Source organism: Schistocerca gregaria, chromosome 4, assembly GCF_023897955.1.
Source record: "Schistocerca gregaria isolate iqSchGreg1 chromosome 4, iqSchGreg1.2, whole genome shotgun sequence".
NCBI classification, from domain to species: Eukaryota; Metazoa; Arthropoda; class Insecta; order Orthoptera; family Acrididae; genus Schistocerca; species Schistocerca gregaria.
Genome location: NC_064923.1, coordinates 219,060,758 through 219,079,961, shown reverse-complemented (window position 1 = coordinate 219,079,961; position 19,204 = coordinate 219,060,758). Strand labels below are relative to the sequence as shown.

Genomic DNA, 19,204 nt, shown 5'->3' with positions numbered 1-19,204 from the left:
CCCTATGGAAAAACCTGCGTGGTCTTGGTATGGTGAAAGCTACAGCTGTTCCGGTTGTTAAACTGTGTGTGAAATCTTATGGGACTTAACTGCTAAGGTCATCTGTCCCTAAGCTTACACACTACTTAACCTAAATTATCCTAAGGACAAACACCCATGCCCAAGGGAGGACTCGAACCTCCGCCGGACCAACCGCACAGTCCATGACTGCAGCGCCCTAGACCGCTAGGCTAATCCCACGCGGCTGTTCCCGTTGTTCCAGTGGAACAAATGAACCAGTACTTCATGTTACATACATCTACAATTGAACCACAAACGATACAGAGATTCATTAATTACTGTAGCCACGAAAACTTCTATCTTAAGCGTGTAACTTGCAAAACCGTCGAAAAAGCCATCATGCATATCAAATCGACATCTACTGGACACGATGGAATCGCAGCCTAAATGATGAAGCTTATTAGTGACGCGCTACTGTCCACTATAACAGATTCCACTCCTTAACCTCAAGTGTTTTCCCTGACGCCTGAGAACAGGGACTAGTTAAGCCACTACCTAAAAAGGACGTTGGTGGAGCAGCCTCTGATTACCGACTTATTTGCATTCTTGCTGCACTTTGCAAGGCCTTAGAATATATAATCCACGACCAACTGACAAACTACCTAACTACAAAACAACTTACTAGACGAATTCCAATCAGGATGCCGTAAACATTGCAGCACAACTTCTGCCTTAGTAAAGGTAACGGATGACCTGAAGCTTGCCATGAATACACAAGGGGCAACTATCATGTGCTTCTTAGACTTCAGGAAAGCCTCTGACACTATCGAATTTGATATTTTACTTGCCAATCTTAGCACCCTAAATATCTCTCCAAGTGCAGTGTAAATGTATTCCTTCACACCTGACGTCTCGCCAGCAATGCGTCATGTCCGGCGCCATAAAGTCACATTGGAGGCAGGTAATACTACGCGTCCCCCACGGCTCAGTATTAGGTCCTTTACTCTTTTCATTACACGTAAATAATGTGTCATCAGTTTTGTGATACTGCAAATACCACATCTATGCTGATGACCTTTAGCTGTATCTAAGTGGGAGACCAATAAACCTGAACACAGTTATCGAGAATATTAATATCGACACGTGTGCAATATTAAAATGGGCGCATCTAAAACCGAAACTATACTGTTGTTCATTCTAGGCTCATTAGCCCGAGATATTTGGAATCACTACTCTCTTTAACCCTAAATGGGGCAAATATCAACTTCTCTCCTTCAGCAAAGAGTCTAAGAGTAATAATAGATGGAAATCTAAATTCGACTGAGCACCTAACAACAATGTGCAAGAAGGAATCAGCATCCGTCCATGTCGTACAAAAATATAAAAAGCTCTTCCCTCTTGGCCTGAAAAAGAAACTTGTAGAAACACATATACTTCCAGTGACTGCTTACAGCGATATTATCCTGCAAGGCCTTTCTCATGAAAGCTCACGGCGCGTGGAACTGGTTATGAGTGCCTGTATTCATTATATCTACGATGTTCGTCTCTTTGATCATATTTCTCCATCATACGTACACCTATCCTAGCTGCGTACAGACAAGCGCAGAGATTTCCATATCCTCTGCCTTCTCTACTGTCTTACCAACGAACACTGTCCCTCATATATCTCCTCGATCTTAACGCTCTTGTGGGAGCAACATGGCAGAAACACCCGATCCCACCAAAGCAAAATCCTTCCTGTCCCACTCCATCGTTCAGATACTTTTCCTAAGTTCTTCTCAGTAGCCGGAAATTGACTGTGGAATAATCTCGCGCATCGTCTTACGGAACTGAATTACATCTCCAGCTTCAGAAGACAGTTAACGACGTATCTACTAAAGCAAGAATAATTATTATCATTGTCCATGTACGCACTCATTACCCTTGTACATCCTTCTTTCCAGCCAGATCTTTCTCATTTCCCAGTATTCTTAGCTGATGCAGTCTCTTTAAATTTCCTTTCCCCACAACTCCCTGTATCAGAAAATATCTATTTTGTACACACACCAATTCTTTTTATATATGCCACTATCATTCTGTTAATAAAAAAATAGTTCAAATGGCTCTGAGCACTATGGGACTTAACATCTGACGTCATCAGTCCCCTAGAACGTAGAACTACTTAAACCTAACCAACCTAAGGGCAGCACACACATCCATGCCCGAGGCAGGATTCGAACCTGCGACCGTAGCGCCCCCCCCCCCCCCCCCCCCCCGGCTTCTGTTAATATTGTCATTATTATTATTATCATTATCGTTATTATTACTACAGTCATTATTAGTGGCAGCAGCTGCAGTAGTAGAAGTGCTACATTTAATATTGTTTGCCATATTAAAATTACTTTTTCTTAGGTAACTATGATGTAAAAAAAGGACACTGTTTGTGTGAAACTTTGGTCCGATCTAAGAGAGGTCCTGATCGTCCTAATCATATTAGGATAAATAATACGAGTAAATAACATAAACAAATAAAATGTACACCCTTGAAACAAGACAAGACCTGCCTTGATGAATGATATTCTGGGATAGGAGTTGTGTATAGTGTACCGACGGGAATTTTAGTCCATGCAGCTGGTTCGTGGAAAAGAGAGAGAGAGAGAGAGAGAGAGAGAGAGAGAGAGAGAGAGAGGATAAGAAAAGAAAAGTAAATAAATCGAAATCATTTTTCGTGTTAGTGAAGCTGAAAACTGTACGAAAGCTTTTTTTGGTTGGTGTCTGACTTTCTCGCGCGTGTAATACTGGACATCGCATGGCACCCTCCACGGACGGAACGTTGTTGAGTGGCACAGATGCGCGTCCGAAGTTACACGAATACAGTCATTGCAGCTATCGAGGAAAAACAATTATTGTCGCAAAAACGGTTATGTATCTCGTCGGGTGATATGTAAAATGAGTCTAAATTAGAAATTATGGACTTATAGAGCACCTTTTGCATAAACACAACGCCAACGTAATTGCGAGCTATGTCAGCCGCGGTTGTGAATCACGAACACAGACACGAAAAGCAGCACAGGCATTAATTCTGTAATTAATACTGCAAAAAGCACGCGTCTCGTTGGCTGATCACATGCAGCTACTGAGAGCGCAAAAATGCTGCCAGCCAGCTCGCAGCATAATGTACTAACCGTTTTGTAATCAGCGCTGTTCGATATAAAACCGCCATAAATAAATCGCGCAACTATGAATGCTAATTAAGAGCTGTCGCGCTTAGCTGCTTAACCTTAATCACCGCTCCAGTGCCATATTCCTTAGCGGCACTCGTTAAAATTTGGCTTACGGCATTCCGGGACGGTGTTAGCGCGAAGTAAGGGCGTTATAAGGCGTCTAAAACAAACAGGTATTCTCGAGGAGGAGGAGTGCGTTGCAAAGTGGAGCGAATGAACGATTAACATTGCCGCGTGCTGCTGTAAGCAGGAAAGTTGCGCACGCTTCGGCGAAGGACGACATAGTACAGGGCAGAGCCGTTAATTGGCCCAGCCTTCCGGCCACCTAAAGGGCTTCCTCACACACAACGGCTGAAGCCCTACAGTAATGCCCTCTTATGCTTCCCACGGATGTAAAGCGCTTATAGGAAGTCAGTTTCCTGTGCAGGCCATATTCGTATTTTGAAATAAACACTTCGTTTCATTATTTAGCAGTTCGCTAATTCTGACCCTTTCGACATTATCAAGCTAACTAAAACTAAACTCCGTCCGAACGAGTTTCGGAAGGCCCAAAGACACCGACCGACCGCCATGTCATCCTCAACCGATAGGTGTCACTGGATACGAATATAGAGGAGCATATGGTCAGAACACCGCTCCCTCAGCCGTTATCAGTTTTTCGTGCCATCTCACTAAAAATTACTACGTTATGACTCAAACAGTAGTGGGGGGGGGGGGGGGGGGGGAGCAACATTAGCTGTGGAGCCTAATACAAGCTTCGCCCATCCATAATACATACGAGCATTATTTAACACAAACGTGAAGTCCGTATGTAACATGTAAAAAGTGAAATTACATATGGACTTCGTGTTTGTAATAGTAATAGTACCTATCATCGCTTTGCGAAACTCTTCTTACATACGCCATTGCACGATGCTTTTCCTCACATTCATATGTGGAACGTAACACGCTGAAAGCATAACAGTTTTTTTTTGCGATGTATCTTGATAACGACCAAGAAGGTGAAATTTGCTTATTGTGAAATGATTACATACATTGTTTATTCAAAATAACAGGAACAGCCTATACAGGAAAAAGATTTTATTTAAGAATGATACAACGGTGGTGGATTCATTAGAGCAAAAAAAAAAAAAAAAAAAAAAAAAAAAAAAAAAAAAAAAAAAAAATGGTATAAGGAGCCTTTATATCTGCCAGTTGGCAGTAGTCCTAAAACACATTATCTGTCTTTTGTTAGTGGGCAAAGGGAGAGCGATAGACCTATTAGCTCAGCTGAAGCTGCAAAACTTTAACAAACTCCGCTTTTGTTCTTTGTAGCGTACGCTTCATTCGTAGATGGAAATTCTCGCTGTGCACGTCACGTCGTCTTATTGACAGGCATCAACTTCGTGGTGTGGCCGGCAAACACAAGAATTGTCACTTGCACACGACCACAGGCAGGCGATGCAAGACGACGGCTACAACAAACAGAAAGACCCCGTAGTGTGCTATTAAAAGATTAGTGGCAAACATGTCGAACACATCATATGGTCTGTATATTAATTTGACTATTGAATGTGGCTCTAACCAGTATCAACGTACCAAACCAGAAAATTAATTTGGGAAGATGGGAAACGCCCCAACACTACGCAGTTTTTTTTCCGATAACCCTGCCTTGATCAGATGTCACATCGAAAGTGTTACTCCACCTATGACCGCTCATTTAATTGAGAACAATATTATCAGGCTTATTTTCATATAGGAGAGAGGTGATAATTAATATCCGAAGTAGGTAATAGCATTGAAAAGTTTTAATTAAAATTATCGATATACAGACTCTCATCAGAATAACGCCCGCAGCAGAGTAGCACTTCAAGGAAAAATTCTACTATAAGAATGATGCGCGGGTATTGTTATTTCTCTTGTCTTGTTTTCTGCGCTCTGCGTTGAGTCTACGTAGCTGCGGCGCATAATATAGCTGGCATTCCCGTGTGATATGCTACGGAAGGGATCAGGGCACTTTTGTTAGACTGCAAGAAAACTGGCTATAGTTAATTTATACGGGACAGACTTTTGCCGTAAAGTCACGGACTAAGAATGTCTGAGGAGTTGTGTGCGCGAGAAAAAGTGGCGCTCAGTATTAAATTCTATTACATGCCGAATAACCGATAATACTAGGCTCTGTGGACTATACGCAGGGTCGTTAAATTGAATATAAGAGCGGAACTAGACACTTAGCTTTGTGAGAGTAAAAGCGTACGAAGTTTGAATGACTGTAACGAAGTAGCGTAATGGACCATAGTCCTTGTTATAATATCTTTGAGTGACGAACTATAAAAATTATAGGATCAACCCTCCATTTCCCTATGTACAAAACGCAGTCATTCATGATCATTTAATTATCAAATGTTGTTAATAAAAAACTAAAGTGATTTGCAAAATATCATGAGTATTAGCAAATAATAACTAACGTCCACAGACGTTATCAACTGTCTTATCTTCGGTAACGCAACAACAAATGAAGGGTGATCGACTGAGCAAAAATTTAATATTAATTATTAGTATTAAAACCCGAAATTCAGTCGCCGTTACAGTGAAGATGTTTGTGGCTGCTCCAACTGAGGTATAAATACAACGAAAAATCGGGCATATCCAGTAGGTAACAATACCACTATCTTACGCCAGAGAAGTCTACGACAGCAGTTCGACGGAGGGCGGCTACAACTGGTGTGCAAAACTTAAGGACTAAAGTAACTTTAGTATTATGTGTCAGTGTCAAATAACATATCTCGATGCAGCTTGCACCATATGTAGAAATAGCTGCTACAATGTAGTACTGATGATAACGGAAAAAAATATGCAATGAGACGAACAGAAATGGCATTTTTATTCAGAAACAATAATTACGCTGAGATAATCGCGTCTCATAATGATCTCCTGGACATTACACAAGGAGGGACATGGTTCTTAATGGGATGCGTGATGAGAACGGCCGGCAGTGGATGGTCTGCAACGTCGGTAAGGAGTTTTGTGGCAGGACAGTCCATTCGACCACTAGAGCAGTTGACAACTCTGGATATCCGTTGCTACATGTGTATGTGCTGCATTACACCTCCCACCGCATCCTACAGGTACTCGAAGGTATTCAACTCAGTGAGGGGGGGGGGAGAAGGGGGGGAGGGGGAGTGCAGGCCAGTCCATATGCCGAATATCCTCTCGTTCCAAGAGCTCCTCTACCTGCGCTCTTCGATGCGGCCGTGCATTGTCTACCATAAAAACGATGTCAGGGCTAAATGCACCCGCCGAAATGATGCATGTGGAGAAAGAGTACAGCGTCACACTAACATTGGTGAGTATACAGTCTTCAAAGATTTGGAGGTCTGTACGCTCATGCAACATTAAGCCTGCTCACACTACATCATCTGCACCAGCAAAACAATCATGTTCCTCGGAGAATTACGTGATGAAATGGGGGTACGTCCAGAACCACTACTCAGACTGATTGTGCTCTTTTATGAGAACCCACTCCCAGTTGGTCCTGTCCCTATGCCATTGGCACCGTCGCAAATCTTTGAACACGGTACACTCATCAGTCAATGTTATTGTGACGTTGTACTCCTGCCCAGGTGCGACTTTCCAGGGGTGTATTCGGCCCTGACGTCATTTTTATAGATTTCAATGCACGACTGCATGGAAAAGCGCTGGTGGTGCAGCTCTTGGAACGAGAGGATATTCGGCGTGTGAAATGGCCGGCCCGTTCCCCCGATTTAAACCCCATCGAGCACATGTTGGAGGCATTACGAAATACACCTCCACGTGCACCACAGAACTGCTTACGAGCCTTATGATCAGGATGGGAGCACGTTGGAAAGAATGCAGTGCCATCGGTGGCGAGCACAAACCCAACTGAGACGAAAACCACTTCCTGCCTTTTGTAACGTCCACGGGACCATCTACTAATCGCGGTATTTCAGTGTTGTCTTTGAGTTGACGTTTCTGTAATTCCAATCGTGAGTAAATGTGAATAAAAGTCTCATTGAGCTATGTTACCTGACGTGACACACAATGCAAAAGTTACTTTCGTCCTTACACCAATGTAAAAGTAAAAATTTAAGTCGCTTCACGTGTCGAGTGATGGCACAGACGACAAAAGGACTGAAGCCAAAAAGCAGGCGCCTAGTTGTGGATGCCTTTAAGGCAGGCAATTTTAATTTCTCGCAAACGTTTCTCCGATGTCAGCTTTGTTTTACACGCACTTTGTATGCACGTCAGTCCACCGACGTCACGCCGGCGTGGCGCCTAGAGTTGATTAACATGTGCATCTGCTTCCTTTGCTGTAAATAGTCGGACGTCACCATGAAAGAAAGATTAGACCTCTATCAGAATACATTCATCAGTCGATGCTGTGCTACTTACATATGACGTTGTTCGAAGCTCATTCGTGTCTTTAGACACAAACACTCTTCGCTTGCACAAAAACTTTTCGCATGTGACTGAACGGTCTGCTGAATGTGACGAGACGAAAATCGCTCTTTCCGACAGACAAAGGTTCTTCGTTCAAAGCATTACGAAACAAGAGTGGAAAAAAACGGGTTGGCATTTATTTTTGCTAACAGTTGCAAACAATAATTTGCGAGAATAAAAATACGAGGGCTGGAACTTTAACAGTGGCAACTATTTATTTACAGCTCGTACAAAATAGATGCGTGTTTCAAAGTTTTACTGAATTTCAAAATAGTCACCAGCATTGTGTATAACCCGTTGCCAGCGACGTGGAAGTCGTAGGACACTCGTAGCAGTGCCAGTTGTGTTGACAGTTCGAGCGGCGCGGTCTATTGCCCGACGAATTTGTAGCAGTTCTGAAGAGAGTACCGGGAAGTGTTTCCTTCAATTTAGGGATCTAGTTGAAGTAACAAGGGCTTAAGTCCAGGGAGTGTGGTGAGTGGTACAGCACTTCCCAGCCCCAACAATCACACAAATCAGTTACAGCTTACATCCACATACTGTCCTGTAAAATGATGTTCAGATGCTGCAGAAAGTGTCACCACTTCTTTCTCTATGCTGTTGATTTTTGGAACACAACCTACGACCAGCTTAGAGACAGAAGTGACGACACTTTCTGCAGGACATGACCATCATTTTGCAGGACAGTGCTCGAGCGATTTGTTTGACTGATGGGGTTGCTAAGTGCTATACCACTAACTCCACTCCCCTGACTTAAGCCCTCGTGAGTTCAAGTCGATTTCTATACTGAAGAAAACACTTCACGAAATTCGCTTCAGAACTGCTACAACTTCGTCGGCCAATAGACCGCGCCGCTCGAACTGTCAACATAACTGGCACTGCTAAGAGCATCCGACGACTTGCACTTTTTAACAAGAAATGAGACATGAACATCATAGAAGGAAACATAATAAACCGTCTAATCTTTCGACCGCTACTGACAAAGAACAGATTCACGTAGAAATTAAAAAAGCAGACTGGCATGATGCTATCAGATGAAAGTAAGAAACACGTAATGAATTCATTTGGAAGGATGAGAAGGCAAAAACCTTCAAGCCAAATATAAAATTCAATCTCGTTCTTTAAGCAGGAAAAACGAAGATAGAGAGAAGTAAGGAGAATAAGAAAGAAAATATAAGTGATTAACATAGGTGGTCACTACTGCGAATCTTTCACCTGTGCATCCTTACGAAAGTAAAGTGACACACAGGTAATGTTTTATCCTACCGGAATCGCTGATAAGTAGTAAAATATGTGGGTGAAGGTCCCACTTTGTGAATTTTTTCTTCCGGCTCGAGACGTGCGCGCGGAAAATGCTGAGCTCCGCGGTCCAACATTTGCGATGACGCAGCCGCAGCGGATGAGTCGCCTCGCGCTGCCTGCTGCTTCTGCAGACTCCGCAAGGCCGGCCGTGATCAAGGCCACGGCGCGGGCCCCTCTCTTCCTGCAAAACCTGACGCCAGTCACGTCCTGTCGCACACTTCGCACCAAAATTCATCATTTCGTGTAACCGTCTTAACGCGGGAGCACTATTTGAGACGCTGCGCAGCAGCAGCAGCCTACATAAAGTCACTGATGAGCACTTCAGATCTTGAGGGTCCTATGCCAGAGTGAAACAATAAAAAACTTTGTTTCGAGATATTCAGCTCTAAAGATCAACCCAGAAGGAAAGTCAGTTAGTATCCAACTGACTCCTAACATACTGTATTATAATCAATGTTGCTTGCTAGCTTTTCAAATAGAACACACACATTACAGGCCTGAAAATTACGTGTCCATTACAAGGACGTGAAATAAAAACTGAACAACTCATAGCAGATGTTGTTACCTGTACAGAAGTCTTGGTCATTCATCAAAGCAAAATGCGATGTGCTGTTAAGACACAATTCAAATAGAATTTTAATGACTCTCAGTCATCTTCTGCCAACGGCCTTGTCGCAGTGATAACACCGGTTCCCGCCAGATCACCGAAGTTCAATGCGTCGGGCTTCGCTAGCACTTGGGTGGGTGACCGTCTAGGCTACGGAACGCTGTTGGCCAGTGGGCTGCTGGCCGCTGTGGCCGAGCGATTCTAGGCGCTTCAGTCCGGAACCGCGATGCCGCTACGGTCGCAGGTTCGAATCCTAAGGTTAGTTAGGTTTACGTATTCTAAGTTCTAGGGGACTGATGACCTTCACATGGGCAAACAAATAGCAAGACACCCCTTCTGGCTAGGCACCTGAATGATATGATTTAGTATTAACAGGTTACTGATAAGCAGCGAACAGCAAGAAGAAAAGAGAATTAGTTTCGTTAGAAGACCGCCAGCGAAACAGTTTGGCAAATAAAATCTTTTGTACACTTCCATTAGTCACAAGATAAATTCCATGAGAATCGGATTCAAATTACAAATCTTAAATAGACCGGCAAAATCTGTATATTGAAAGAAGGACTCATAATTGAAACACTTTCGTATAACAAGCGACGCTCCATTCTTATCAGTATCTGTACTACGCCTGTTCGTAGAAAATGACATCCGAGGAAAAAGCACTCACGGTGTCGCAAGTCTACGGCTTTAACTGATCAGTGTCAACACTGATAGTCTCATCAGAGCTGTCTTTTCCTGGAAACATTCTCGAGTTGACTGTAACAAACAATGCACTGCTGTGAACATAGTCAAGCACAAGCGCTGCGCCGGCCGTGGTAGCCGAGCGGTTCTAGGCGCTGCTGTCTGTAACCGCGCGACCGCTACGGTCGCAGGTTCGAATCCTGCCTCCGGCATGGGTGTCTGTTATGTCCTTATGTTAGTTAGGTTTAAGTAGTTCTAAGTTCTAGGCGACTGATGGCCTCAGAAGTTAAGTCCCATAGCGCTCGGAGCCATTTGAACCATTTTTGAACAAGCGCTGCGTAAACGAGGTGAAGGGAACTGAAAGAGTCGGAGAGCACGTAGAAGAAAATCGAATGTACGATATTCTCTCAGTAATATTTGGTATTCTAGCGATTACCATTATTATTATTATTTCTGGAGAATCCCTCAACATACAGCTAAGAAATTCTGAACCCGTTTCAGGTTGCCTCTGAAAAGTGCCGTTTGCATAGGAAGCAATATTGGTAAGTTATTTGTGTTCGATGTTGAAATTATATCCGAAACGCTTTCTTCGAGACTTTGCTTAATTGGAACTGTCCAGTTAGCTGGCCAGGGAGCACCCGAAGTGACCAACAAACCTGAAGGTGCGTTCGAAGGCGTATGTAACAACTGCACAGTCAGATATATAGCTACATGCTGGTTACCAATACTTTCGGACATCTTTCAAGCTCACCTTCGTCGAAAGAAGGCTCTGTACAATCTGTGTCAGCAAGATTGTAAAAATGAATCACTCCCTCTTGACGAAAATTCGCTGCCTAGAAGGCTAGCATATGAAGGAGTCCAAATGCTCTGCACTGGGATTAACAGGAACACTGAATGGAAACATGAGTGCCAAGCCGCGAAAACACGGGAGCACAAACTCATTGACAATCCAACTGATACTGTTCCAGCGTCCTTAGAAGATGATGGTGTAACTCAATAGATTCCGATTGGAGAGGATATGTGCAGATGGAAAATGTACAAGGGGAGCTTTTGCACTGACACTATGTGCTAATCAGATAAGGATTCCCATTGCAAATGAATGTCCCCATGGTGGTGTCAGGAGCCTACATGAAACTTCCAAACCTCCGACAATGCGCTCCATTGGATTGTCTTCCGGCACTCGTGTATAATCTGGGCCGTGGGCTGAAGTGTTTATGTAGTATAAGCAGTTGTACATATGTATTTTTTGTTAAGTATGTAAAAACAGTTTTGTTGTTGCAAGCTAACTGATGCATACGAACATTAATAAAAGCGACTAACTGCAGGGACAGATTCCTGACTGAAAATGAAGGGAAAAAGGTCCTATGAACACGCTGATTCACGACAGCTCCTCTGACCACGTGCCGTATGTCGTTTGTGTGCTGCACGCTGTGTGATTGACGCAGCGTACTCTAAGCAGCAGAACGGTCCGGCATTCACGTCGGAAACAAGCCGAGAAGGTGTTTGTGTGCGGCCAAGCAAATGAAAACAGTCGAGAAGCAGAACAGCTCTACTAAACGAATACCCTCACGCACACCAACCACATCACACAACATTTCAAGGGCTTTTTAGGCGTTTGTGTGATCTCGAGTCCTTACAGACAGACGAACGTGCAAAGAGGCGGCGAAGTATGCATACACCATATCTGGAGGATTCCGATCCTCAGTTTCTATAGGCCATTAAGACGAATCATAGCACAAGCTCTAGGCAAGTGGCGCCGGCCTTTGTGGCCGAGCGGTTCTAGGCGCTTCAGTCTGGAACCGCGCGACCGCTACGGTCGCAGGTTCGAATCCTGCCTCGGGCATGGATGTGTGTGATGTCCTTAGGTTAGTTAGTTCTAAGTTATAGGGCACTGATGACCTCATATGTTAAGTCTCATAGTGCTCAGAGCCATTTGACCCATTTCTAGGCAAGTGGCCCGACAACATGGTTTACGCCAAAGACCGATTTTGTGTATCCTGCATGACCATCGCTGCTATCCCTGTCACCTGTGGTCCCATGGATGCCGCTTTGAACATCTGTTGTGACGTGGATGCGATGCGCCTGTGTACTGTGTTCGAGACGATTTGTTGTCCATCCATGCACACCGTCCACTTCCGGACACATTCTCATAGCACATTTTTTTCCATTTCCAGTCAAGAATTCGTCCCTGCAGTTTGTCGGTTTATTGTTGTTCACCCTGTGTAATACCTTATTATTGTTAATATTATCATTATCGTCGTCATCATCATCATCGTTTGATATAATAGAACACATACACATATATACAAGCAATGTGTTAACAAGTTAATGTCGAAATCTGGCAGCCAGATGGCAGCATTCTTGGTCACTTTTTGCAAATCTTTCAGGCCACCTGTAAAGGCATGAGTGGGCCGATCTTCGCAGTACATCCTTTTGCCTCTTACTCGCATTACAATCTTAAGCAACACTTTAACAATAACATCGCTTCCTCCAGATGTAGACACACCCTCCTGTCCCGTTCTGATGCGATTGAGTTTTGAACATTAGCGACAGATTTCTTCGCTCGATATTGAATTAGGGACTTTGTGTAGTGGATCTGCCGGCCGGAGTGGCCGTGCGGTTCTAGGCGCTACAGTCTGGATCCGAGTAACCGCTACGGTCGCAGGTTCGAATCCTGCCTCGGGCATGGATGTGTGTGATGTCCTTAGGTTAGTTAGGATTAAGTAGTTCTGAGTTCTAGGGGACTGATGACCTCAGCAGTTAGGTACCATACTGCTCAGAGTCATTTGAACCTTTTCTTGTGGTGGATCTTAATTCTAGCGTTATTTCCACTTCCTGTTGACATCGGAAGCCACTGTGTCTCTAAGGCTGGTGATTTCTGGAAAGTGCTATTTACAAGTGCCTTATTATGGGATTCTGTCTTCTTAGAAATTCTCATCCTGTCAGTTTTTCCGTTCAGACCCAGCGGAGTAGCTGTGAGCAGAACAGGCAACTACTCACAGGGAGTAAATCTGGCAATGCAAGTAAAAACGCCTCGATGTTTCATTCAGACGTGCGTCTGTCTTGGTTGTTATTGCGTGGTTTCCCGAAACAGAGCCACAGTATTCAACAGTTCCTTCGACTTTGTGAAGCAGGGTTACTATTGAGCCAAACTTCTTTGACGGGTACGATCAGAGTTGCTTAAATAACAGTTACAGTGCAGCACCCGGATATTTAGGAAATTAATTACGGGACACTTCCATCGCATCAAAAAGCAAATGTAGCTTTCTGTCTGTTATGGGGATGGAACGCGATAACTGTTTTACTTGGATGGGCTGGTTTCTCCATTTGCAGAAGTACGCATTCTATATGGTGAGGTAATGTAACAGTGCACTACTCCTGTGATATAGAGCGTCAACGAATTTAACTGTAACCGCGATCTGCTTTTCTGCGAAATGGAATGAAACGCTGTTCAAGATTTACAGTTAGCAAAACGCAGATTATCTTTCGTCTGAGGCTTAAAAAACTCCACTGTTTATCAGATATTAAAGTAGAAAGCAATTTACACGATGAGAAACAGTTAATTTCTTTTCATATTCTCTTCTGTAGTAACTAATTTAGTATACTTTGCGTGCAATAGTATTAAGGGCTTTATCAGTTTATAATTCTGATAGATTTCAGTCTCAATCAGAATATTCAATAGGTGTAAAGACAGGTGTGGTCTTGGCAAAGCATCTCACATAAATTTCAGGAGTTAACAAAACCTGGCTATGTTTGCTTGTCGCTTGAGAATCAGAAGTACTGCTTGGATCATAAATCGATCAGCACTCGAGCGGTGTGTATTTACCAACGCACCCTTCGCTCACCTACGCTGCTCGCAGCAGTAGTCTTTTAAATCATGCATGCTCGAAAACAATAGCTACGCGTCCTGGAATGCGCATAATCACACCACCTGCGCCTTGTAGACCTCCCATGTGAAATTGTAATAATGTCATAGACAATGTCGTGTTGCTTTACTTCGTTTGCTGTGAACAAACGTAACATTCTAACAAATGCAGATAACGAAAGACAAAAGAAGCAATAAAGAACAGTCTGAACAATGAATACATGGCTGTCCCTCGCTTCTGAACGAGATACGCACGGACGTAAAACAACGAGGTCTAATCGACCAGAGGAGTAATGCATTATGGAGAATAAAGCTAAGATTTCGAATAACCGTACGTCTATTGACAATGGGGATACAGTAACTAGTTACTTTCTTCTTTCAGTACTTGATGATGTTCAGGAATGACTAGTCTAGTAAACGTCGCTGGCCCCTGTATTTTTTCCTTCTCCCAACGTGACATTTTCGTGACCCCAGAAATGTCTGTACCGACTTTTCTGTGAGACCTTTTCACAGTTAAAGTAGCGTTGTTGGAGAGGTCATTCCACACGAAGTACCAGTTTAGTTCGCGGAAAATAGGAGAGAGTGACTTGAGTCGCCGTGCTCAATACCCCCGTCCTATCGTTGGGCTGCAGTTTATATCACTCGGGGTAACTCAGCGCATTTTCCCCAGAAACACGTGCTCTTCCCTCGCTGCACCAAGATCCGGGTGGCACTACTTGAAACTGGGCCTGTTCCTGTCACACAGAAACGTAAAAACTCAAACACATTCTCGTCAATTTCTGCCTCATTTGGTACGTGGTCGTGAGAGATACTTGACGATATATGCCGGTTCGTACCTATTCTCTTCTGTCGTAGTAGTAGTCATCGTCGTTTTCAGTCCTAAGATTGGTTCGATACACTTATCCACGTTAGTCTATCCTATGCAAGCCTTTGCGTCTCTGTATAACGTGTGCAATCAACTTGCATTTGAAGCTGCTTATTGTAGGCAAGCCTTGGTTTCCTCTAAACGTTTACCCTCCGCTTCCTTCCCCCCACCCACCCCCACCCCCGCCCCACACATACTCACCATTACCAAATTACTCTTTCTTGGTGTATATAATATGCATTCGCAGTTGCGCATACGAACAACCATCAACCGTAAAAGGAAACGACGTAAATGAAAATTTGTGCTAGAACGGCACTCGAATCCGGATTTCCCGCTTTACGCGAGTGGTCGCCTTAACCGCTTAAAAAGAAAAGAAAGAAAAAAAACTCATTTTGTTCGTTTTCGTCCGTTGTATCTGCTCGGGGCGGACGTCGCAAGATACCTGTTTCAGTTAGTCGATGATCCATTAACTCTTTTTTTTATTTACAGAAGACAGCTAACCCTCTGACCGAACACGCTGAGTTACCATGCCGGCACCGCTTCGGCTATCCGTGCACGACACACAGCCAGACCCAAATTTCCATGTGGCATCTCAAATCAAACACCTTCCAGCCGTCTAAATTTCCAAATTGTTATTTTATTGGACTACCAGTTTCGGCAATATATTAAGGTCCCTGACCGACGTGTACGAAGATCCAGCCTCGATTCCGTCCAAAATAGGGGCCAGCATTCAATAACTGGTATCTGTACATTTTTGCTACAGCGATCACTTCAAACATCACCTGTTCACAAAGGGGATACAGCAACGAGCTATCTTCTTTTTTCTGTGCAGCTACTTGATCATGTATAGGAATGACCAGTCTACTAGACTTGGTTGTCACATGTGTTTGCCGGCCGCTGTGCCCGAGCGGTTCTAGGCGCTTCAGTCCGGAACCGCGCTGCTGCTACGGTCGCAGGTTTGAATCCTGCCTCGGGCATGGTTGTGTGTGATGTCCTTAGGTTAGTTAGGTTTGAGTAGTACTTAGTCAAGGAGACTGATGACCTCAGAAGTTAAGTCCCATAGTGCTCTGAGCCATTTTTGAAGGGGAAATAAACAGCTGGCAACTAATGTAAACAGCAAGAAACGTAATCCGAAAATGAACAGCCGCCTGAAAATGAACCTGTCGGTTCGAAACCGATTAAAAGCGCTGTTTGTGTAAATAAATATTAATAATAGCAGCTGGTTGCCGTTTTCCTCTTTGCAACGATCGTCTTGCATTAAGTCCACAGTAGACAATTAGTGACTGTGCCTTATTGAACTGATGGTTCGGGAATATACCTAGCACGGCGTGCCTCGTTCAGAAATCTAAAAACGCTTCGCAAAGAGTAAGAAGAGAGCCCAAACGGGCGGACAGCCATCTCGCGGGTGCGAGCACCAGTGTGCAGGAGATTAGGAGCAGCAACGCGGAACTGCGGCCGCCCGCGGCAGGCGCGCCGTTCCCACGGAAGCCGTGAATCACCGCGCAAGCGCCGGCGCATCTCGCCGCATTAACATCCCGCACTAACAACACCTGCAAGGCCGCCGACCCACATCCACCGATTCTAAACAAAGTCTTAGCCCCGGGAAAGCCGCGCTGCTGACACCGGCCGCTCGTAAACGGCGTCGGGCGAGTAACGACGACGTTTCGTTCGCCACGTCTCTAGCAAAGCGCCTCAAGGGTCGTCGAAAAATAAAGTTGCTAGCAGCGGAACGGTTTTGTACTTCCTCAACGAGGCTGAAAGGAAGTGTCTCCGAGGCGCTGTTTACGATATGTAATAAGTTAAAATAAGAACGGAACAGTACCGTAGTAAAATTTTATAGACCTTTAGACTGAACGTGTGTTGCAGGAAATTTTGTGAAAATTGTCTCTAAAAAATGTATTTTCGCATTAAAAGCCTATTCAACAACGCTAGGGGGTTTATTATTGATCTATCTAAAATTTTAGCACACAGTTGTACGATTTAAGGAATCAATAAAATATTATACAGGGTGACTCAACCGTCCTAACCTAAGGGTTGTATGCAACCCGCAACGCCCTCAAATAGCACATGCAAAATTTTCATATTCTCTCGCTCGTTACTTGCAAACTATAAGTCGTACAGAAAAAATGAGCACGACCTTTCTATAGGAAATGAAATGTAGTTAAATTTTGTACAAGGGTACGTTTTCGCTAGTCGGCGTAGTTTTGAATTATTCAAGAAAACGAACAAAAGTGACCTTCAAAAGTGTTTATCTTCAGTAACTCGAAGACCGTGGCCTCCGCCGGAATCGTATCCCACAACAAAATTTACATACATTAAATTTCCTATAAAAACGTCCTGTTTAGTGTTTCTGTAGGTCTAATAGTTTGTGTGTAGCGACTGAGAGAATATAAAAATCTCGCACATGGTTTCTGAAGGCATTGCGGGTTGCAGAAAACAGATAGGGGCAGCTGAGTCTATACATATATATCCCTGAAGAGCTACAAGCACTTCTTCATTTTCAATACTGCAAGCTCTTTGCTTTCCACATTCTGGGAGCAGGTAGTACGGACCAAAACAAATAAAAAACTGCCTAATAAACGTAAGTTATAAACTGCATACCTTAAGAGCTATGGGAACTTCTGCGTACGAGAGATGGGTTTCACAGTAATCAAGTTGAAGAAGTCCTCATGTTTACTAGACTGTTTTGCTTTGAATGATCGGTCCTGTTACATGCCTGAATAATGATCATTCTTCCTGGGACATCCTGCATATATATCCGTTGCTGTCTTTTGCCAGTTGAAGCCCTCTACTTTCCTGAGTTCCTTATCCCAGCAATGAGATGGTCTCCCTGGTGGTCTTCATTTCTCTCTGCGACTCCGCTCTAAAACTGATTTTGTCCATCTTCCATCCTTCGTTCGTGCAATATGCCCTGTCCACTGCCATTTTAGAGTCTTAACCCGTTCTATAATGTCTTTTACTCCTGTTATTGCTCGAGTGTCTTCAATTTTCTGTCGATCTTTCTTTAGTGGGACCTAAAAATGACCTTTCCTTAGCTCTCTGAGAAGTTCTTCCGGGCCACCATGCGCTGTTACCATTTTTCGGGGTGCACTCAGCCTCGTGATGCCAATTGAGGAGCTACTCGACCGAATAGTAGCGGCTTCGATCACAGAAAACGATCATAAGATCATAACGATCGGGAGAGCGGTGTGCTGACCACACGCCCATCCTATCCACATCCTCACAGAGGATGACACGGCGGTCGGATGGTCCCTGTAGGATACACTGATCAAAAACATTTTTCTGTAAGTAGACTGGCATGTTAGATTTGAAAAATGTTGCATTCCTTCCGCGAGTCCTCCAACCCAGTTTAATCCGACGAAAAATTTCAGTTTCTGATTTCGTCTCACGAGAGAGAAGTGAATGCGCTGATATATACAAGTGTCTCAATTTTAAAAATAACATATTATAGCTATCTGTATTTGCTTGTACAACAAAAAATATTTTGTATAAAAATATAAACTTACCTTTTTTTCTAAAAGAATTTGTTTATTTGGGTTATGAATATCCCGCTAAAACGTTCACGGCGGGTGGTGATGTCACCAGCCAGTAAGCTACCCGTCAGACGTTACGGATTTTAAGAAATTTTGAGCTGTAATATTCCCTCTGATGTTTCTTGGTAATCTTCAGCCTCTAGCCGGCATTTCTCAAAGGAAATATTCTGTTTTATATTATTATATATCGTTAACAAGCGAAAGTAGTTTTCGTCGGCTTCAAGTGCTCGAGAATCCGCGACTCGCGACAGTAGATAAAAATTTGTGTGGTCTGATTTGGATGACGTTAGGTGTGAAATAATTCCTTTAACCATTCTTTGAAAAGTCTTAGCAATGTTTCCTAAGCAAATGCTACTCGTTTGACTGGTCGCCACTGGGAACTGACGGAGGGGGAGGGGGCGGGGGGGAGGGGGGGGGAGCTATGAATGTTGAATGTTGAATGCTGACAATAATTCATATCAGCTTTTGACTGAACCATTCTGCCGATTAAGCCCACACATAAAAATTGTCTGTCTTTTATGATTTTAAGAGGGACCGCGCTTTAATATAAAAACCAAGACTCTTATTTTAAATACAGGGTGATTCATAAGTACAATTGGGTTTCAGAAGACAACTGTGCGGAAGGTACAACACATATATAAAAACAACTCAATCCGTCGATAGAGCTTATGTGCAAATTTCGATTCGTAACATGCGCCGTGGCATAGTTGC

At 43.7% G+C, this 19,204-nt stretch overlaps 1 protein-coding gene across 1 annotated transcript in view; it reads right to left on the bottom strand.

Annotated features, from left to right (window-relative positions):
* The window catches only part of LOC126268125 (semaphorin-5A), a 614,642-nt gene that overhangs the window by 512,964 nt on the left and 82,474 nt on the right, over positions 1-19,204 (bottom strand). The gene's annotated exons all lie outside the window — the stretch shown is intronic.